Genomic DNA, 23242 nt, shown 5'->3' on the forward strand with positions numbered 1-23242 from the left:
CTAATAGTCATTATCATTTTTATCATTTATTAAATTACTCAGTGCAACCGTGCCAGAGATTGAAGTAATGCTGTGAATTCACTAGAGGGAGCAATTCTTTTTAGTAAATTAGTATTACTTACTATATATTTAGTAGTCCTAGAGTAGATCTGCACATTTAACATAATTTGAGAATAAAAATATGCAGATTCAAGAAGGAGATCTCAGTGAAGATGTACTATCATTTCAAGAGCTGTTTAGAGGTTTTCTTAAAGCATCTGATGAGAAAAGAGAACTTGAAAACACAAGATAAAGTCCAAGGTAGCGATCTTCAAGCTGAACATCTGTCAGCATTTCCATTTTGTTTTAATTTTCACACATTCATACTTTTAGACCAAAAATTACTGCCTATTAAAATTGGCATGGCATCTGATCCATTAAAAGTTCAACAACAATCACAGTAACGATAGCTAGTTTCCAAGTGTCTGGAATAAATGCAAATAAACTCCAGATTCAATTAAACAAAGACACTTATTCTAGTTAGCAATATGTGACAGATGTTCAGACCTATTCACACTTCTATTATACATTTCTATTTTTTAACTCTTTGTGACTTGACATCAACAGTTCATTTACATTTGCATCCTTTTTAATATATTTCATGCTTGGGATTTTAACCAGAAAAACATTTATTACTTCCATATTAATTTAAAAATTAATTTAAAATTAATATGAGTTAATAAATAGTATTTATACAACTGTGCCTAACTGTATAAAGTTTTGACTTACCTATAAAATGTTAATGTTTATTGATACAGATTTGACCCTTGAAAACAAAATAAACTGAGTTGTTATCATTGAACTAATGCCAAACTTAATAATACTAATGATGCTAAATTTTTTTAATATGTGTTTTATTTCATTTGTAAAATAATTAGTTCAATTCCTATTTAGTGAATTTCTACCTGGTGCTGGATACTGTTAGGATCTGAGGATACAAAGATATATAAGATCCAGTTTAGCTCATAATTTAGTGTTTGTTTTTAAGAAAAAATTTCCCCAATAATTTAATTACATTTATGTTAAATTAAAAAAAGACCCTATGTCCTTAAAAAGTTCCCTCAAATCCTTTACTGAAAGGAATGACATTTCTGCCTTTTTTTTTTTTTTTAATCAGTGGGAAACTATCATAAGAGCTCAGAGCTAAAGAAAAGTTTTAGAGTCTTATGTGACATGTTTAGACTATAAGTGGTCAATGTTAGCAGCTCCAAGTCAAGTATTTACTAAGATTTATTTGCATGTCGATGGGCCAGATGTTCCCCAAACTGCATTCCCCAAAACACTTTTTAAAGAAATGCAATCTGAATACTTGTGCTATTGAATTGATGGTTTTGATCTTGCTTTTACTTAAAAATGAATAAAGAGGATAGGTGACCCATGAATCCCTGGTAATGGTCAGTGTATTCCACACTGAATCTCTCTTCTTTTCCATTATACCATCTGAAATAGTATGTATTTATTTCTTCAGTGTTTTTTTAATGCACGGAGTTAACCATAGGCTTTTATGAGCTATAATAATGTATTAAAGTCTCTAGGAAATTATATTCTAAAATATGAAGATGCATGTTCTTTGTTGCACTGATAGTGTTATTTCAAATATTATCTTACTATGAATTAAACTGTAAATATCAGAGCCACAAGGGAAGAACTGTAATTAATATATTAGCGCTAAGGATTATACAAGTTGAGAATGAATTAATTTTAAGTCAAACACTGAAAACTTACTTTAAGCTGTGACTTAAAGAAAAGGGATATTGAACTTTCATAAATATTCTGTATGCCAATAACAATGAGATATTTTGGTATTGGCATATGATTTATAAAGATGGTTGAGAAAATAGAAATCCATTCATTCTACATTTTAAAATTTATTTTCTTTTCAAAATTATAGGGAATTCCCTGGCAGTCCAGGGGTTAGGATTCCGCGCTTCCACTGCAGGGGTCACGGGCTCGATCCCTGGTCAGGGAATTAAGATACCGCATGACGCGCGGCACGGCCAAAAAAAAAAAACAAAGGAGTAAAAAAAATAAAATAAAAATTATATGAGGTTAGCTTCCATTACAGGAAATAAATACATAGCTATAAAAAATTATATTCCATGTTCAAAGACATTCAACGTTTTAGTTAGTTTATATTATAATGTCCTTAACACTAAACCTTAATAGGTTAACAATGCCTTTCGAATTAAAAAGCCCGCAGCAGCCTTTCTAAGAAGGGAAATAAATACATTAATTTTTCAGTATTTTAAATATTTAACATTGTCACATATAAGTAGCCATCCAATATGAAAAGTGGGTACGCCTATCATTATCAGAAATATACTTTCTTATACATTTTCTAGATTCTAAACCCAGACCAATCCAGTTTTTAAAGAAACTGCATTTAATTGCAATATATGTTGAAAATGAGTGTTCTCCATTCTTCTTAATAATTAAGATTACCTCATGTACCACCTCAAAAACAAATTTATACCTATTTGGAAAGCCTTGGCCCTTTGCTTTTTGTGTATTTGCAGTTTAAAAATGTTAATCCCAGTGGATCCCAGGGACTGGTGAAGGCTCATAGGCTAGAAACATTTTGTAAGAAGTGAAAAAAGCAGACATTCCCCCTCAGTTATAAAGCAAAGAACTTAAGAACTTTGAACTACAATCTAAAAATCTTGGCATATTAACTAAGAGTTTGAAAGGCAAGTATCCATGTTCAAATGTTGATATATTTATGCATACTTTGCCTTATATATTTTTCTACTTAATCTATACTGGTAATATAAAATAAAAATAATGATGATGGAAAAATAGCTTGGGAGGCTTAGCCTCGAGGATCAATGATAAGAAAAAATGTTGAACATGAGCTTTTTCTAAGACAGCAACCTAAGAATGGGCTTTTACATTCCCTGGGAAGAGCTCAGGACACTGAGCCTGTGTAACATCAAAAAAAAATGTTTACTTTAGGCTTAAGGTTGGCATTTTAATATGCATTATTCAGTGAACATACGATCACTGTCTTAATAAATTTGAGAAATGAAACTTTTTTAAAAAAGTGTTTCACAATTATCAGAATCTTCCTCTTCAAAGCACAGTAGATAACAAATCAGTGTTTGCATAACATTCATATATGTTCTACATAAATATTAATCCCAATTTATAGATGGTAAAACTGAGAAAAGATTCCTTAATAACTTCAGAGACAATTGGAAATGAGTATAGTTTTGTTTACCACATTTCTGTTTAAAGAACTATTATTACATTAGACAAAATTATCTAATAAAGTGTTGCAGGCATATTGTCGTTTGTATAATTGTAAATATTTTCCCAGCAGTAATTCCTAAGATATTTTTTAAGGATGAAGACATCAACTCATCTTCTGTGTATTTTTTAGTTTTGTTTTAGCTGACTTACAACATTATATTAGTTTCAGGTGTACAACATAGCAATTCAATATTTTTACAGATTATACTCCATTTAAAGTTATTATAAAATATTGGATATATTCCCTGTGCTGTACAATATATGCTTGTAGCTTATTTACTTTTTACATAGTAGTTTGTGCCTCCTGTGTAGTTTTTATTTTTATCACTCCAGAAAAAATAATATAGCTCTTAAGAAACCCCCAAATTGTGAGGATTACATTAAGAATTTAGAATCCTCAGATCTTTTCCGAACTCTGTCATCAACAATTATATGACTTTGCTTGGTTGATTGAAAGCTTAACACTTACAAATATGGCACATAATGGATCCTCTAGATGTTCCTCAAACAGTAGATAATGAAATGACTCCCAGTGGAGAAAATGATTTATGCTTACCTTCTTTGTACTTTGTGATATGCAAGTTGACCTTAAATCTTATAAATCAGTCTAATCCACAATGTTCTGCTTTAAAATGAGGCCAAAACTGAACCTGAATCTTAGCTTCAGAAAATACATCTATCCCAGAGAACTTTTTTTTTTTTTAATCTTCAGAACAAATTAGGATGATGGAGGTATCTTCCTTCTGTAGTTGTCTCTCTGCTTTGTTTCCAGATGCTCATGTAATTGGGAAAACACTAATTACATTCCATGGATCTGCAAAATGTCCACTGTGTCACCTGTGATGAAACTTCTACAAGACTTTGGAAGTTTGTGGAAGGGAGTTCCTATAAATCTGCTATTTATTGCAGGCAACTGAATAAATGTATCTTAGATCAGCTCGGAAAGCAGCCTTAAAGACATTTTGCAAAGTTCATCCAACATCCTAATCCAGTATTTTTCTGTACTACATTTTTTATAGGTGATAATCTAGCCTGTGTTTCAACTCTTCCTATGAAGAAATTATTCTTTTGTTAGAGAATTGGAAGCATCAAAAAATGCTTCTCTGTGTTAGTTAAAATCTACTGTTCTATAACTTTTAGCCTTTTGTTCTCTTTCTCCCCTTTTAACATAGGATATGCAAGATATATCTATTACATGTTTCTTGTGCTCATGCTTTAAACACATGTACAGGTGCCATGTCACCTCTAAGTTTACTCAAAGGGTCACCAGCTGTTCTTAAGCACAAATCACTAGTTGTTTTCACGTACTCTTCATGTTATATTTTGTTCTCTTCACTATCCTGATAGTCCTTTAGTGCTCTCAATTGTTTGCCAATGTCTTTCAAAGTATATGACTCAAACTATATACGATATATTGAATTGATATAAGTCTAGAAGTGAACTATTACCATAGCTGATATGGAACCTTTGTTCAATTGATGCAGTTGAAAAACACAAAATATTTTTAAGCAGTCATTTCAACTATTACCTCATAAGATTGTAGTTCATTGTTTTAGTTATCTGTTGTTTCATAAAGATTACCCCAAAATTTACTGGCTGAAAACAACAATGAATGGTCAGTGTCTTTCACAATTTCTGTGGCTCAGGAATTTGAGAGCAAATTAGCTGGGTAATCCTGGTTTAGTGTCTCTCGTGAGGTTACAGTTAAAATCTCAGCTAGATCTACAATCCTCTGAAAGTTTGACTGGGGCTGGAGGATCTGCTCCTAAGATGGCCCACTTATATGGCAGTCAGGTTCATGCTGGCTCAGTTCCTTACCACATGGGTCTGTCCTTAGGGCTGCTTGAGTGATCTTATGAAATGACATGATTTCTGACTTCCCCCAGAGTGAGTGATCCAAGAGAGAGCAAGGCAGAAGCCACAATGATCTTTATGTCCTAGTCTTGGCAGCCACATATTGTCATTTCCATACTATACTATTGGTTACACAAGTCAGCCCTATCCAGTGTGGGAAGGGAGGGACTACACAGGGGCATGAATATCAGGAAGCAAGAATTATTTGGGGGCCATGTTGGAGGCTGACCCTGGAGTCCATCCTCTATCCCTCATCCCACAGGTAAATTGTACTCACACCTTCTCAAGGCCACCAAAAGTTTCATCCTGTTACAGCATCATCTCAAAGTCTAGAATCTTGTCATCTCAACCAGGCCCAGGTGTGGATGAAGCTTTCTGGGTACGGTTCCTTGAGCATAGCTCCTTGAGAACAGCTCTTTGATCTGAAGACCTGTGATTAAAGAGGTAAGATATCTGTCCACCCACCGCCAACGTCCCCCGACACCTGACATACAATGATGGAGGAGGAATAGGATAACCATTATACATGTTCCTGTTCAAAGGGCAAAAAGCAAGAGGAATATAGGAGTCACTGGTCCATAGTGATTCTGTAGTCCAGCTAGACAAATATTGTAGGTTCTTTCATTAGAACTTATTCCTACTGCCTCTTGGGAATGATTTTCCATGAATCTTGGCTCTGACCTTTAAGCTCTTGGTTTCTGCCTTCTGAGTTAACTTATTTTTCCATGAAAGGTAGCCTACGTTTGAAGCTGTGTAATTTTCTCAGTCTGGTTCCTGCCTATACGTCCAAAGGCTCTTTTCCTTTTGTTCTATCTCTGTTCTTTTCAGTCCAAGCTGCTGATGTTTCTAACAATTAAGTATTTTTTAAAAATTTGCGGGTCTCCTGTGAATCTTACTGGGGTTTACTCCATCATACAAAAGCCACACCTACAAATCTGTTTGAGATAATCCCTTATCTACTCAGGGTTTCTGCTAGATTACTGATGGACAGTACCCTAAAGCTTCCTAGAAGCCCTAATGCCTGACGTACTAGCTCTTGTGAGTCATAATCTTAGATCTTTCTAAGATCTTAGCAAAGGATTTTACAATCATATCCTCGGCTTCATTTTTATGCTATGATTGCCTGACAGTGCCTGGATTTGATCTTTGCTCAGAAGCCATTTCTTTGTTTTTGCATTGTTTCCCATCTTGAGAGGCTGGAAATTTCCAAGACTAAGTCTTGGCTTTTTTTTTAGTTTAACAATCCGTCCTTTAGCTTATCTTCCCCCTCTCTCCTTTGACCATAAACAGCAAGAAGAAATCAAACAGCACCTTTAACACTCTGACTGAAAATCCCTTAACTAGATCATCTATTTTATTAGATTCATTTTCCAGTTCCCACATCACTGCAGGTGATATCGTTGCTCAACCTTTTGCCACTGAATTAAAAATATCCTCTTTCGTCCAGTTTCCTATAACATTTTTCTCACTAGCAGCCTCCTCAAAGGCCATCAGGTTTATAATAACAGTCTGTTCAAGATATTTTCAACTTCCACTAATACTTTCTTCAACATTCTTTTAGTTTCTGCTACTGCCTAATTCCAGTGCCTCTCCCTCATTTTTAGGATTTGTTATGCAGCAACCCACTTCCAAATATATTATCTATTAATATGTAGCAAATTACTGCAAAAGTTAGTGGCTGAAAGCAACAGTATCTCAGTTTAATATCTCAGTTTCCGTGCGTCAGGAATTTGGGAGCAGCTTAGCTAAGTGGTCCTAGTTCAAGGTCTATCATGAGGTTGGATTCAAGAGAGTGGCTGAGGTTGTAGCCATCTGAAAGTTTGACTGGCGCTATAGGTTCTGCTTCAGAGATGCTCCCTCACGTGGCTGGAAGTTCATACTGGGTGTTGGCAGACAGCCTCAGTTCCTCACCACATGGACTTCTTCGTAAGGCTGCCTGAGTGTCCTCATGACATGGCAGCTACTTCTCCCCCAGAGAAAGTGATCCGAAAGAAAGCACAGCCTTGGAAGCCACACATCATCATTTCCACAAATCCTATTAGCTACATAGGTTAACCTTATTCGTTGTGAAAGGGGATTGCAAGATGTGAATTATAGGAGCCTGGAATAATTGGGGTCATCATGAAGGCTGGCTACTGTATCCACTAAAATCCCTGATAACTTAGTTTTAAGGAGTTTCTGTAAGCCAACTTCATCACTTTGGTTACTTATTGATTTTTTTAAATGTAAAAATTACCCATATTTATCATTGAATTCCAATTGTAGTTTCAATTCTGTATTTCAACCTATTCAGATCTTTTTGAAAAAAGGTGGACAATCTAATGACATTTAGGGACCTTTTGTTGTCGAAGCCTAAATCCGTGTCAGACTATCTAATGGTGTGGATTTTTTGAAAGAGTTGACAAATAAATGAAAAGTTTTTGGCAAGCTTTTGGCTGCCTTATAAATCACAATAGGTTGCCAGCAACTTGAACTCTCAGTAAAATCAGTCTTGGTTGAATGTGTCAGTTGGGGAATTTTGTACCAGGAAAATCTGGACTTCCTGCTGGTGGGATTCCAAAACTGTATTTCTCCCTATCTGCCTTGCCATGATTCCTTTTCTTGTTCACCCAACTTAAGAAATTATTCTTCAGATGAATATCATTTCCATATTTCTGCTAATGGCATCATCATTCAGTCAGAATAACTGAAGTTTATAACTCAGAAACTTGAAGTTTTTCTGAATTTGTCCTTTCTCTAAACCCTCTCATTCAATGTAGTTTTTGGCTGCCTTTGTCAGCTCTATCTCCTCTTTTCTCTCTATCATACCCCAGTTTAAACCATCTAGTTTACTTCTTGTTGCAGTCTGGTTACACATCCTTGCCACATCAACTTACTAAAGTACAGCATCTCTCCATTCAGTATACTGCACAGAAACCTCGCTCCCGTCTGCTCAGTGCCTGCACAGTGAACTCCAAACTTCTTAGTCTAGCTTTCAATGACTGCCACATTCTAGCCACAGTTTAGTTTCCCAGCTTTATCTTCCACTACTTCCCCAGGTTGCATTATTCTTGGTTCACCAAACTCATCCCACAGCTACTATCAAGTCTTTATCGTGCTTTTTCCTCTGCCTGAAATGCTCTCCCTCCACTTCTATTAAAACCCTGCTCATCTTCAAAGTCAAAATCAAAAGGAATCTCAAACATGATGTCTTAATCTTCCCAACCAGAAGTATGCTCACTCTTTCTGAAAGTCCAAGATACTTTGTACCACCCCTAAGGTACTTACTGAATTCTAACTTAGGTTTCAGTTATATGCTTACATGATTTATCTCTTCTTGTTTATCTTAAACTTTCTACCTACATAGGTTGTATCATTCTATGTGTAGTAGTTAACACATCTGCATTACTTAGAGGTGGTTGTTTCTGAGTTGGAACCATCATGGAATGAGTTGAGTAAGTATTATAAAATGGTTTGGGTCAATGAGTAGAAACAACAGTATAGTGTGGTTAAGAGAAAAACCTTTGGAGGTCAAACAATCCCAGGTTTAAATTCAGTTTTACTAGTTTCTAGTTAGGTGATTTTAGGCAAATTAATCTCTTGGCACCTCAGTTTCCTCATCTGTAAAATGGGAATAGCAGTGCCTATTTCATAGATTTGTTATCATAATTAAATGAGGTGTTGGGTATAGAACACTTATCTTAATAAATGATTATTAGCTTCCTATCCTCTATTGTTTCTAGAACAGTCTTACAACAGTGTTCAATAACTTTTTATTAAAAAATTTAGAAAACAAAACATATTATGAATTTTATGTTAAATATATATGTGTATGTTTAACAATTAAGAAAAACATTAGAAGGGTATAGAATACAGGGTAAAAAATGGAAAAGCAAAATAAGGAATCAAGAAATTACATTGTTTTAAAAAGTGAGCAAGAAGGAGTTTAATTTTTGACACAGACTTATAGTCTTAACTCTACGGAATATGCTGGGAATTCCTTACACTTTTCCAATGGGAAAAATCTAATTACCCATTTTTAATTATAACAGTTCACATCTTAAATTACATATAAAAATGTTTAAACACTTTAGCTTATGGGAGGCCCAGTCAGCCTCCGGAATCTCAGCCACTGGGGAATTTCTGTGCTGGACCACCCACTGTGAAAGTGAAAAGTTGGTACCTTTGCTAGTGTGGAAATTTCTTCAGAAGAAAGCTCTAAGCTGTCATAACCATTTTCCCCCAGGAGGACTGAGGGGGGAAAAACACATGAGAAATTACTGGACAAACACTACTTGTCCATGTTTCAAAGTATAATCGAAGTTGGAATTAATGCCTTTAACACCGCAGCTCTCCCAAACTTAAGTCTGTTTATATAGATTTGGGCTGACTTGTTTCAGTCCGCTTCTTTGGAGGACACAAACTTACATGAATAAAGCTAGAATTTCAAGGCAAGTCACGCTATTTAGTTATAGTTTAATTTGGATTTTTTGTTCATTTTTTATAGTCTTTTTCAAGATGTCTTTAGAAACAAGCCATTCAAATAGTAATACTGAAATAGCATTTGCATTTGAAATCTTCTTTCAAGTTTCTTGGGATAACCTTTTATTATGAAAGCAAAAGAGACACCCAAATGGTGATTAAACCTGGAGAAGGTATAGAAAGGTGCACAGAATGAGTCTTTGCTCATAACTTTCCCATTTCATAAAGACTAATATTTAACATCTTTTGTATTAAAGGTGTTATCTCATCTATAATTAGGAACAGTCTGAAAATCTAAGTTCTTAGACTAATGCAGAACAGATGTTTGTGAAAGTGCCAGAAATATAATAGACCTTCAATAAATATTATTGTGTTGGCAAAAAAGCTGGACAGGGGTGGGGGTGTGTGTGTGTGTGTGTGTGTGTGTGTGTTTATGTACACAACTCTCCTTCTTCACCCCCTGAATACTTCCTCAGCAGTGTTAGCAGAAGGCCACTAGAAGATGAGATTTTCTACTTACACTGGAGCCCCTGAGGACCCCGAAAGGCTATCTCAAACCACGGATCCAAAAGCACTCTCTTCTGCTCTCCTCGGGGGAGAAGACTTCATGGGGGTCGTGGAGAGGACACTATTGAAGCAAGAACTCCTTGGGTTGCAAGTAACAGAAACCAAATCTGAGCTACCATGGGTGAAACAAGAAATATACTGACCTGAGCAGCAAAATCTCAGGAAGGGCATGGATCTAGCTGGACCTCCAGGATCACAGGAACAGGGGCACAGCTAGACTTTCTCCAGCCAGCTCTCATTTGTGCTTTTCTGAGTCAGCTTTTGGTCTTACTAGACACTGCAACCTTCTGCCCTGGAGAACCTGGCTTTTGACATCTCATCTCTTCATCATGAAAAGGACTACTTCTCGTCTTTAAATCTCATTTGAAAATTCTCAAGGAAGGACAAAAGATACCAGCCTTAGATCATATGCCTCCTCTTATGAACAGAATGACCAGTTCTATAATTGGCAGCCTGACTAGAACAACAGAGTTTGAGTAAAGAGAAGAGCAGTTCCTCCAAAAGGAAGACAGTTCTGTTTCCAGAAGAAGGAGTGAGACGCTGGACAGACAAAAATATTATTCTTAAAATTATACATTTAAAAATCAGAATTACATTTACTAAATATGAAATTAAAATATTTTTCAGTTGCTTATTATTTTCTATAAAAGTATTTTTCTGCCTCTTAGTATTTATCTCATATTTCTTCTGTCTCAAATGTTTTTCTTACACAGCATCATTAAGTCCTACCCTTGCCTTCCTTCAAATCTGTACTTAAGATTCACTTCCTTCGACTTCTGATAAAATGTGGAAAATTGAATATATTTGTTTGTCTTTATTTTCCCCCAAATGCAATTAAAATGGCAGCAAGAAAGGAAAGAAAGAATAAACCCCTAAGTGCAAAGAAGCGGAAAGACTATAACAGATGAAAAGTGACAAAAACTTTCGGAAGATGAGAGGTAGGTATAGTGTGTCTTAGTTATCTATTGCAATGTAACAAATTACTCCAAAACTTAGCATCTTAAAACAATAAATATTTATTATCTCACACAGTTTTGAGGGTCAGGAATCTGGAAGCAGCTTAGGTTGCGGTCAGTTGTTGGCCAGGGCTGCAGACATTTGAAGAGCTAAAGAATCTGCTTCCAAGCTCACACACATGGCTGTGGAAAGGAGGCTTCAGTGCCTCACCATAAAGCTGCTGGTGAAATACTAACTACAGTGGGGAAAGGTGTAATAATACAATAGAGAATCTAACAGACACCACCTTAATCAAGTGATCAATATAATGTCACCAAATACTGTCTAAGTGGACATTGTGTGCCTAAGAACACAGCATCACTTCTATGATATTCCTGAATATCATAGGATATGCACAATCTGAATCTAATTATATGAAAATATCACACACACACAGAACAAATTGAAACATTCTTCAAAATAACTGGCCTATAATCTTCAAGTGTTAAATTCATGGAATTGTGTTATGTGCTTTGATATGGCTATGGGAGCACACAGGAGCGGCACCTTGACCTAATTCAATGCCAAGATGTAGGAAGGCCTTTTCCAGAGTAAGGATGTCTAGGCTGTGATTTAGAGTCAGCCTCGAAAAGGCACAATGGGAGTGAAGCAGGTTGTAATGTACAAGACCAAGGAAAAACCACTTGATCATATGACAACTGATGTCTCTGTGCGTGTGTATCCTTTCTTTAATATCAGCAAGAGTGCTCCTTTTCCCATCATATCTAACATGTCACATTTCAAAATATCTTAAGAGGTTGTGTCTATTGCCTTAGTCTAAGAAATGTGCCTTGAAATGCATGTGAAAAGTGAAGAACAATTTTACCTTTGATTGGCTTAGTCACTATAATCATTTTTTCAAACACTATTCATCTCAAAAACTAAGCAATATTATTCTCATAGCACTTTTCATATATTTCCTTAATATATGTGCTTTTTTAAAGTTTTTTTTTGATGTGGACCATTTTTTAAATAACTTTATGTCTATATCTTTTCTTGAGATTTATTTATTTAATTTATTTTTGGCTGCGTTGGGTCTTAGTTGCGGCATGTGGGCTTCTCTTTAGTTGTGGCGTGTGGATTTTCTCTTCTCTAGTTGTGGCGCAGGTTCCAGAGCGCGTGAGCTCTGTAGTTTGTGGCACACAGGCTCTCTCGTTGAGGCACGCGAGCTCAGTAGTTGTGGCACGCGGGCTTAGTTGCCCCACCGCGTGTGGGATCTTAGTTTCCTGATCAGGGATGGAACCCGCGTCCCCTGCATTATAAGGCGGATTCTTTACCACTGGACCAACAGGGAAGTCCCCTGATGTGGACCATTTTTAAACTCTTTATTGAATTTGTTACAGTATTGCTTCTGTTTCATGTTTTGTTTTGTTTTGGCCCAGAGGCGTCTAGGATCTTAGCTCCCCGACCAGAGATCAAACCTGCACCCCCTGCATTGGGAGGCGAAACCTTAACCACTGAACCGCCAGGGAAGTCCCTATATGTGCCTTTTATGAATGGCATTTTCTAATCACATCAACAGAAAGTGATACCGAAGACTAAATTCTTTCACAGTGGCAGTTTGCTTAGTAGTTGGGAGAACAAGCCTCTTGTCAGATTGTGCCTAGTTTGAGTCCTATTCTATGCTCACCTCTGTCACTCTTTAAACAGGTAGCCTGAGGCTAGTTACTTCTAAGCATAAGTTTTCTCATCTGTCAAATAAGGAAGTAATAGTACCTACTTTGTAGGGTTGTTGTGAGAACTGATTGAGGTAACATATGAAAATCACTTAGCTCGCTGACTCATAGAAAGTACTCAACAAATCAAATCTTCTGTATCACTCTATAGTCACATTTAGAAAAGGTTATATATAAAGTAAGATCAAAATATAATGGTAAACATATATGTAGAGTGCTATCAAAATAACATTGCCCCACTGTTTTATGAGTGTGTAGATAATTTTTTAAAATGATGATTATAGTGCCTTAGCCAATCAAAGATATTTGTCTACTCTGTCACATTTTGTAAGTTCCCAGGCATCCTCCCCCTTGATTCTGTGAATCCCCAGTCATCTAACCCTCCCTCGAGTGCCTCCTAAGAAACAGCCAGGCCAGAGCTAGTGATTCTTCAGTAGAAACTGGGGTCTTTGAAAGCTCTATGGGCACTGCAAAACCCACTTCATTGTAACTCCCTACCATCCCAATCCCTACATTTACTTGTTTGTTCATATATGTATTTGTTTGTTTGTTCATTTATTTAGCTGGATAAGGCAAAACATTGTTTTTTCTGGTATAATAAGAATTATTAAGTGCTTCATAGGTGTCTCATCAAAAGTAAAGCCACTCTCCCATTGGTGTAGTGATATGTGTTTATTGTTTATGGTAGCCGCTAGAAAGTGGGAGTGGATGGGATAAGTGATCTAAAGAATATTTTGCCACCAACAAATTAATAAAAAATATTTGAAGCTTACTGGGCAATAATTAGCAGAGATAAAAATAACTATGGTTTGTTTAACTTATGACTTTAATTAACGTCTAATTGGGTTAACAATTTTTTGTTGTTTTTCGGTTGACCAACATTCTTAACTTCTCAAGTTTCTTTGTCTTTAACTATAAAAGTGAAAAAACAACTTAGTCCAAGTGTATTTTGATGCACTGCATTTTACTGTATATTGTGAATAGTGAAACTGTTAAAAGTGTAAAATAATTGTGAGAGTTGGAGATCATAATCTCTTAACTAGTAAAATGATCCTAGGTTTTGACATTGTAAGCTGGAAAAATTCTGTCTTCTATGTGTCTTGACGCCCCCTCCACACACACACACACACACAAATCTCCTCTCTGTCTCCCTTACCACACACATGCCCAAAGCTATATATATTTTAAATCTTTATTTTAATAAAGATATATTAAGAAACATTAAAATATATACAGTATTGTATGAACCCTGATGAAAAATGATGAATGACATGATTCATCATCATAAAAATGCTGACATAAAGGTAATAGTAGTGATGATTAAAAAGAGATGAAATTTCTTCTGTAGAATCCTTTTACATGTCTGATTTGTTGAGAAAAGATTAGAAATTAATTAGAATTAATCTGAGATTTAATTTATGCCAATTCAATATATTTTAATGTCTTTGAACTTTGATTTTTGTGAACAACGTTTTCATTACACTGTTTGATCCACTGGCATTTATTGAACATCTACTATTTACCAAGTATTATGCCACGCTCCCACAAAAAGCTTAAAAGAAAATGACCCCCCAAATCTTAACTCATGTTTAAACATCCCACGTGGTAATTAACAAAGGCATAATATAGACAAAAGGTAGTTTTCTGCAATGGAATATTACTCAGTCATAGAAATAATGAAATAATGCCATTTGCAGTAACATGGTTGGACCTAGAGATTATCATACTAAGTGAAGTAAGCCAGACAGAGAAAGACAAATATCATACGATATCACTTATATGCGGAATCTAAAAAAAAAAAAAAAAAAGATACAAATGAACTTATTTACAAAGCAGAAATAGCCCGCAGACTTAGAAAATCAACTTATGGTTACCAAAGGGAAAAGGGGGGTGGATAAATTAGGAGTTCGGGATTAACATATACACACGACAATGAAAAAAAAAAAAAAAAAGATAGTTTTCAGGTGTGGGAACAATGAGTGCCCAGAAATGAAATCTAAAAAGTAAAAAGGAAGAGAGATGTGAGATTCAGACTTACCTCCAACAGACATGTTGGAAGACATAAGAAAGGAAAGGACACAGAGGAGGGTGGAAATGGGGCCGCCCTTCTAGGAGGAAGAAGTCTTTCCATCAAGTTCTAATCTGAACGTTACAGAATGCCAATAATGGTGTTTCCCAACCATGAAAGGAAGAAAAGTCACCACAAGATACTGCTAAGATAATAACAATAGGATATAACACAAGAAAAATAACTACTTTTATATGGAAAGATTCAGAAAGGAACTCACATTAGCACATAAACTCTACACAGGACTATATCTTGCTCTCCTGGAACACATAATTTGGACAATGTGTGCAAATCCAGGGGTGGTAGTTTCAGGCAGAGGAGGAGCTTCCAAAGTGAGAATAGTAAACTGAACTGAGATTTACCACTTTGGCAGTCCCAATGCTAAGGGTAATGCTGCCTGGGATGAAAGGAGTGTGCTCACTGACCCTTCCGGGATACCCAGAATGCAATGGGGCTTTTCAAAAGAACGGTGCACAGTCCGTCTGTTGCTATGAAAAGATAGATTTCTGTATTGCATGCTTTACCTATTGGCCCTGACACCTTTATTGTTCATATAAGCACTCCATATTTATGAATACAAATGGTTTACAGGTAGACTCTTGATTGGATAAAACAACATTTCCTATCTGGAATAGTAAACACTACAAACAATCTGAAGCCTTAATTCAAAAGAGAGGACAAGCAGAGGATAATCCAGGAGCAGCTAGAATTCTGAGGAGAGGCTCCTGAGATGGGAGAAGGGCAAAAAGGAGGACATGAAGAAGGCAGGAAATAAAGGGAAGATAAAGAAAAGGGATGTGGAGAGGTACTGAAATTTCTCCCAGCCATGAAGCTGTATTGATAGCTCTTCCTACTCCCCGGTTCTCTGACAAGGCATTGTGTGCGAATGCAAGGTCCAGCAGAGACCCGGGGTTGCCAGGCTACTCCAGCTACTATGGCCTCATCCTCTCTCCACCTCCACTGTGGCACCCCATCCAGATTCCTTTCTTGTCAAACTTGTTTCCAATCACCCAAGCCCTGTAGTCTATGACCTCTTGGTCAAACTGTCTGTTACCCAGGACACAAATAGATTGAGGGTGTCAGATAACATGGTAATTTGGTGGGGGAGAAGACAGTTTGAGTGAGCACCGCAAGACCCTGTATAATACCCCTTTCCCCGAACACACACACCTTTCAAAGTAGATGCCCTTTATCCACCTATGTTTCTCGGTGTCTCTAAGTCACTGGAGGGCAACTGACTGTGATTCATACCTTTTTAAATTTATTTGTTTTGATGTGTTCACTCTCTCTGGGGAGCTAACTGGCAGAACATTTGAGTCAATCCTCCTTTTCTTGGGGAAGAGGGGTAACACAAAGCTGGGTGATGACAAACGGTCTGTATTGCTCTATGGGAATCACATAGAATTTTGTGTGCACTGAAGTTAGAGCAGTGACACTACATGAAGCAATGGATATCCTGTAAACACACGTTAAATTCAAAGCCATTTCTTCTGGAACTGATTAATGTCCAACTAATACTCATACATGGTACTCACCACGTGCTTGATACCTTCTGATTCTCTGAAGAACCTTGTTCTCCAATGTCTCAGTTGCCACCCTCCCCCTGTTCCCTGAAACTCTCAGGATCGCTGTGCACACACTGAAGGAGAAGCAGTGGCCTTTGAGGAAGCTAAGACATGACCATGAGGGTAATGGAATGATGCAGAGTTCACCCCAGACATCCACGCTACCATGGCCACTTTATTACACACCTAATACAAAGATTTGGGTGAATGCTCTCCGTAAAAATTATGCTGCTTCAATGAACCGATCAGAGGTAGGGTTGTGGGGTGAGGTGGAGGTTACCTGTTCAAAAATATTTACCCAGAGGTTATTATGGGTCAAGCACTCTAGTTTGAGTAAAGCAGCTATTTTGCATAGAAGTAAACAAATCTTCTTAAGAGGTAGAAGAATTGTTCTGCCTGTTGGCTGGCAATTCCTGAAAGCTCTTGTAACATCACATCTTTCTCGGGTTTGCACCCACTTTATCTCTTTCCTTGAATGCGGGAGAGGGAAAGAGGGAGGAGAGAGAGAGAGAGAGGGAGAGAGGTGCGTAAAGGGAATCACCTTCCTATTCAGGAATTCGCTAATGTTTCCAGGTGAGGCCACAAGAACTCAGGAGATGCACTACTTCTCCAGCTCTGTTATCTTTTCATAAGTTCTGTACAGTTGACTGGGCAGCTGGGTCTAGCACATAAGTCAGGGCTGAAGTACCACTGTAACTTTCTATTATTTATGTTTAAAGAAACAAATAGGTCTGAGTTAGGAAAGAAGCAGAGTCCGGGCGAGGGCGGGTCGGGGTGGGACCTGAACCAGGGCTTTCAGCCCGACCTCCGGCCAGGGCTTGCGCGCGGTCTCAGCCTCGGGACCAGGCCCGCGCCCCTTGCGCCGCCCACCGCTCGCCTCCACTCCCTGCCGGCACCCGCTCCACTCCCTGCCCACCCAGACGTGCCTCCCAGGCTCTACCTGGAGCGCCAGGGCTGGCAGCCGACCCGGGAGTCGACCGCTCAGCCTGGGTTCTCGACCCTGTGGGCTGCGTCTCCTCCTGGAACTGCAGCTGCTCCCACTAACCTTTGGAAGAGGGAAAAAGCTGTTCCAGACCTTTCTGTGCACCTCAAGTGTGAGAGGAAAGGGCACTCGCCTGTGTTAGAAGACCTAAACTTAGGCTACTTAAATAGAAAGGCTGGTCCGAGAACCCCAAACCCTCCCGCCCCCACTGGACCTCAGCCGCCGGCAGCGGTCCTTGGGAAGTGGCCGCCAGAAGGGTCGGTGCATCGGGCCGGGGACATGGCTGGGGCAGCTCTAGGCGCAGAGCTCGCTATAGGTCCTCTCTCCCAGGATCGGATAGATGATTCATTTTTATATGTAACGTTTTACCCCACTCTATAGCTCTGGCTGGTTAATGTTCAACCCCGGGGCTTCGAGAGGCAGCTCGAGGGAAGCAGGCAGGGACGACCCGTGCAAGGTATATGGCCGCTCGGGGGTGAAGGCGCAGAAGCCCGAGAGAGGGTGAGGGCGATGTGGCGGCGGGCTCCTCCAGCCTGGGCCTCCCTAGGCCGACTCCGAGAGGGCAGAGAAGCGGGCGGATCCGCGGCCCGGGCCCAGCGCGCGTCCCTGGAGGCGCAGCCGGGAGGCCGCGCCCTGGCCAGGCCCCGACCGCCCACGACGCCGACGCCCAGGCCCGGAGCGGCGCGTGCAGGGGCGGCGGGCGCGCGGGCGCGAGGACCGGCGCTTCGGCCCAGCGGGCTCGGAGGGCGGGCTGCGGAGTCCCGGCCGCCGTGATCCGACGCTCGCCTGGGTCGGCAGGCTGCGGACGCCGCGGGAGGAGGGAGGTGGGCGCGTGGCGGCAGCTGCAGATTCGATTCCTGTTTTGTTGTCCGGAGGGACGTGGAAACACCAGCCCGGGGACCCGACAGGAGTCCCCGGAGTTCCGTAGGTTGCCCTCGGGGCCGCTGCTTCTCCGGGTGTCTCTGAAAATACCGTCAGGGTCATGAGAGGCAGCATGTCTTGCCACCGCCCTTCTCCCACGTCGCCGGCCAAAAATTGAACATTAAGATAAAGCAGCTGTTGTGGTCAATAGAAAGCGGTAGGACACGGTCGTGCCCAAGCCACAGTGCGGGTGGCCAGTGAGGCCCAAGGCGATGCCGCCCTCGGGGGCACGTTCACGTGGAGCGGCGGCACCGCGGGTCCTCCTAAGGGCTGGGCCGCGTGGCCCCGCGGAATCCAGGGGTCCAGAAGGCCCCGGTCCGCAGTCCAGGCTGCCATCCCCTGGCTCTGGGCAGTTGACAGGCCGGCGGGGCTGCACGGGGGGAAGAAGGCTCTGGGCTGGGGAAGGGAGTTTCGTGCCGGGAGCTGCAGCCCAGAATTTGCAGGAGGCTTCCCACCCCCCCGCCCCCGCCCGCCTCCGTCAGAAAAACTGACAAACAAGACCCTGCCTCCTCCGATAAGAGTGGCTCCTACGATTTCACGGATTTTAGGCGGGGGTGGAGGCGTTGAGGTTAGGAGAGCCCTGTGAATGAACATCGCCGGAGGCCCAGGGTCCGCAGAAGAAGGGTTTTATTTTACTTTCTTTTATTTAATATTATCTTATTTTCTAACAAAGTGACTTGTCGTTTGTGTCGCCTTGGGCTCTGCAGGCAAATCCCCTTCTGTGGCGCTGGGGACAGCCTGCAGGGTCTCTGCCTCTGCCCACAACAGCGCTCCCGTCCTCCCGTGCCCACACACAGCGCGGTGAATCAGTCAGACTCGCGGTCCATTCAACACAGGCGGCCGCGTAAAGTGACACTAGAAAAGGCCCTGCCAGTTCATCCGAGAGGACCAAGAAAGATGCCACCAAGCTTCAACTAGGTGCAGTAACCCCGCCCAGAGGAGCAGAGTTGAGGGGGCTGCTGACACTAGCAGAACGGGGGAAAGCACCGAAGAACTGGGTTGCCACCGGTCGGGGTTCCAAGTCACATTCCATATGCTCCTCCACTGACTTCTCGGGGACAGCGGAAACGGCTCTAGGTCTCATCTCCCCGAAGGCACTAGGATAAAGGTTCCTGCCCGGGACTGCGTGCGGGGGGGAGGTGGGTCTGGGAATGGCGGGGGGCGGGGTGAGTAGGGTGGTCCCGCGCTGCTGTAAACTGGTGGCCGAGTCAGAAAGACTTTACTGCTTCTGGACGGAGGAAGCATTGGGAGAGGGACTCGGAGCTCTAAGGAAACCACACCACGCCTTAGTCCTGGTACAACAGGTCACAGCATCAGGGGATCATTTTCTAAGTTGATAGAAGACAAGCAAGCAAGTCAATAAACAAAAACCCCACTTTGGAGTGGATAGAGAAAACAGAAGAGGGAAAAGATAGGGGGAGAAAAAGACAGGGAAACAAGGGGTGGGGCGAACACCCTAAACATTTTTGCAGGAAAAACAGAATAGGAGAACTGGCTCTGGAAAGATCCATCAAAGTCAGGGGATGCAGACACACCCCCTGCTCAGGGAGGGCCCAGTGAGTCTGAACTTCTCTTAGCCCTTTTGAGAGAATTAAAAAAATGCAGTCCTCCACACAACCCCCTGAAAGTAAACACTTTTACCATATATTCATTAAATGTTAAAATTTTTTTCTTTTAAAAGTAGATGGTTCTTTTAGTCATTCTTTGGCTGAGTAACTTTGGTTTCCAATATCTCCTGTTTTCTACAACTGCCACTGAACCATTAACAACTCATTGTTACAACAGGAGTAGCAATGATTTTTAAAGATAATTAAGTAGAATTAAATACATCTTTAATGGGATATTTTATTTCTTGCAGGCCTTCTGTAATCTTCAAACAAAATCTAAAATCAACATTTACATAAAATGCATAAAATAGCACAGAAGTGAATGGACTTATGCATCCCACACACAATAAATTCTGTTTTCTATCTTTTTAGATAGAAAGTCAACAATGAGAAGGCCTCCTTTTGGGGGGTGGGGTGGGGCCGGTGATAAATAAACTTTTAAGATCAAAGTAAAAACCTGAAAAAGTAAATTAGTAATGTGTCTAAAATCGGGTTGCTACTTAACCCATTTAAAAAAAATCTCATCTTCAATGATCATTTTCTCAAGTTCAGTTAAAATGCAACTGTCAGATTAGGGAGGCTGGGAGAAGAAGGATAGTTTTAAAAATTTCCTTCTGAAAATCTGCTATAAGAAATTTCTCCCGTTTACTTCCAGACCTCTCTTTCCTCAGACAGCCACGTTTCTGGCTTCCCCGCGTGCTTAGATTAACTGCAACTTGCAAAGGGGTTTTATAAGACAATCAACAGGGACTCTATATTCATAAAGGCATCTGATCTGATTACACCTTTTATTTTTTTCATTCCTCTCTCAAAAATTTAAGTCGGCGAGCCTGGAACTCCCAGCGTTGCAGCGCCTGTGAGAGGCCGGAGGCTGCGGAGCCCTGGCGACGGCGGCGAGGGCGCCCGTGGATTAGGATGTGGATTGCAGGACAGACCTTTGTTTGGTCACATTCTCAACGGGGCTTGGGGGGAGGGTCGTCCTCCTTCGAGATCGCGCCAGATTTTTATAGACTCGCCTTAAAAGAACTCGCCGCTCTTCATAGGGTTAATTTATGGGGCTTTCGAGGAATATTGGGACTTTTAAGACGCTCTTTATTTTTTTCCCATTAGTATTTTTTGGTTACACTCCTAAAGGGACCCCCGGGTTTCAGCACCTCGCAGGAAGAGGGTGGGAGTGGGAGAAAGAACGGGGCCAGGAGGAGAAGGGGAGGATTTGCCCCCTAATCAAACCGCCTGCAGGGCCCAGGCTGCCCAACATATTTTTAAAAATTAAATTTCTAACCATGTTGTGGGCGGTAAAACTCAGATTTAGGAACTGGGAGGAAATTGAGACAAACGAGGGCTATATCTACCTTTCCCCAGGTTTCCACCCGTTTGAATTCAGTATTAGGGGAAGGAAGAGCTTGGGGCCTTAAGAATTTTAAGTTTAAAAAACGAGGACAGATTGGAGAAAGGATTAGAGTAACAGGTGAGGGGGGCGGGGTGGAAAAGCCCTTGGACCGCGTATTGTCTGCGCGGGGTTCCAGCCCCCGCCCCGCGCCCCCCCCCCACCCCCAGTCTCTGGGGCACAGAGGTGGGCGGCGAGGGCTCAAGGCCTGGGATGCCTGGGCTCCCGGGGGCCCGACCTCCCGCTCGCCATCTTTGATCCCAAGCGGAGAAGGTTGGTGTTCATGCTATAGATTGCCTTAAAGGTTCCTTTAAGCACTTTAATACACAACTAGCTCAGAAATCATTAAGAGACCTAGAGTAGGAGAAAAAAATACCTCACACTCACCGGTAATAAGTGTTGACATGCAGCAAAAATCGATTGAGTGGAACCGAGGTGGTGGCAGTAGCGATGGCTGGAGGGGAGATCCGCGTGGGAGCGGGAGGGGCGAGGGGACCCACTCCACCGGCTCAGGAACTAGGCTTTTCTCACTTGAAGGGAAAAGGAGGTGCGGAAAGGGGCCGAAGGGCCAGCGAGGATGGGTGTGGGAAGGGGAGGTGAGGAGGGTAATTCTCCCTTCTGGAAGTCCTGGGAAAGAGCTGAGGTGGGAGAAAGGGCCTCTCATCAGCCCCGAGTCTCCGCCCACAGCCAGCACCACTCAAGTCGGGGAAGTGACAACTCTTCCCAAACCTCGACTTCCATTTTTGTTTCCTGCAGATTGATTGATTTCCTTGAAATTGAGTTCTGTTTCAGCAAGCAAACTAGGCCGAGATCCACCTCCTGCACCCAGCGCTCCCAAGTCGTTCTTGGGCCTGCAGACGCAAATCCTCCCAGCAGGTCTCGTTAGCGCTTCCAGGCCCCCATCCCCAAATCCCCTCTCCCATTCCCCTCCCTCGCCGCCCCTCCCCCCAAGCCCGGCGGAGGCTCTGGGAGGCCCGGACTGAAGAGCCCCGCGGCTCCAGAAGCCAAAGTCCGCCCGTGGGGACCGTTTTCCTCTCCACTGCTCTCAAGTGAACAACAAGGACGGAGGTGACCCTCGTCCAAAGGGCTTTTATCTGCCCTCCACAGCCGCGTGATCCCACCGCAGGTCCGAGGCAGAGCTTAAAAAGGAAAGAAAGAAAGTTAATGTGCATTAAGCACTGATCTTAAATAGGGGACATTATCTGCGATCTCTTTAAGTGGCAGCAGCAGTCCCATGCAGAACAAAGACTCAGTGTCTGAGCTCCAAAAGCTTATAGGTAAAGTTTCAGTCCGATAAAAGCAACTTAAGCGCAAAAACACAGGTTTTCTCGGCCCCAGAAAACTGGCGGCTACTTTTTGCTCCCGATTCCCCAGCCAGGGTGATGTTTGTCTTTGCCCACCGCGGGGGGGTGGGGGGGTGACCCGAAGAGCAAAAGACCTCAGAACTACCCCTCGCCCTCACGCCCAACACACCGACCTCCCTTGCGCCACGGTGATGACTTCTTTAGGACTAAGTCGTATTTGCTACTATTTGTTACAAAATTAATTTCACATTTAAAAAAAAAAAAAGCTGAAAACCACCAACAAAGGAAGAGTGGGTGCTTAACGTTCTTTTAAACCCTCACACCAAACTCATTCCCCGTTTAGATGTCAGAGGATGGGAGGGAGGGCCAGGGCTGTAACTCATCTTGATTTGCTTCATTCTCCGGCAGTTTGCAAACTATAATCCTGCATAATTTCAGGAACAAGCAGCTTTAGAATTAATGGGTCAATATTATTTAAAACAAAACACGGGGAGCATGACCTTTGCCTCAACTACATATTGCTCGACAAGACTCAGGAAACTCCACTCTAACCTCTCAACCCCTGG

The sequence above is a fragment of the Eschrichtius robustus genome, chromosome 4 (assembly GCF_028021215.1).
Source record: "Eschrichtius robustus isolate mEscRob2 chromosome 4, mEscRob2.pri, whole genome shotgun sequence".
Classification (NCBI taxonomy): domain Eukaryota; kingdom Metazoa; phylum Chordata; class Mammalia; order Artiodactyla; family Eschrichtiidae; genus Eschrichtius; species Eschrichtius robustus.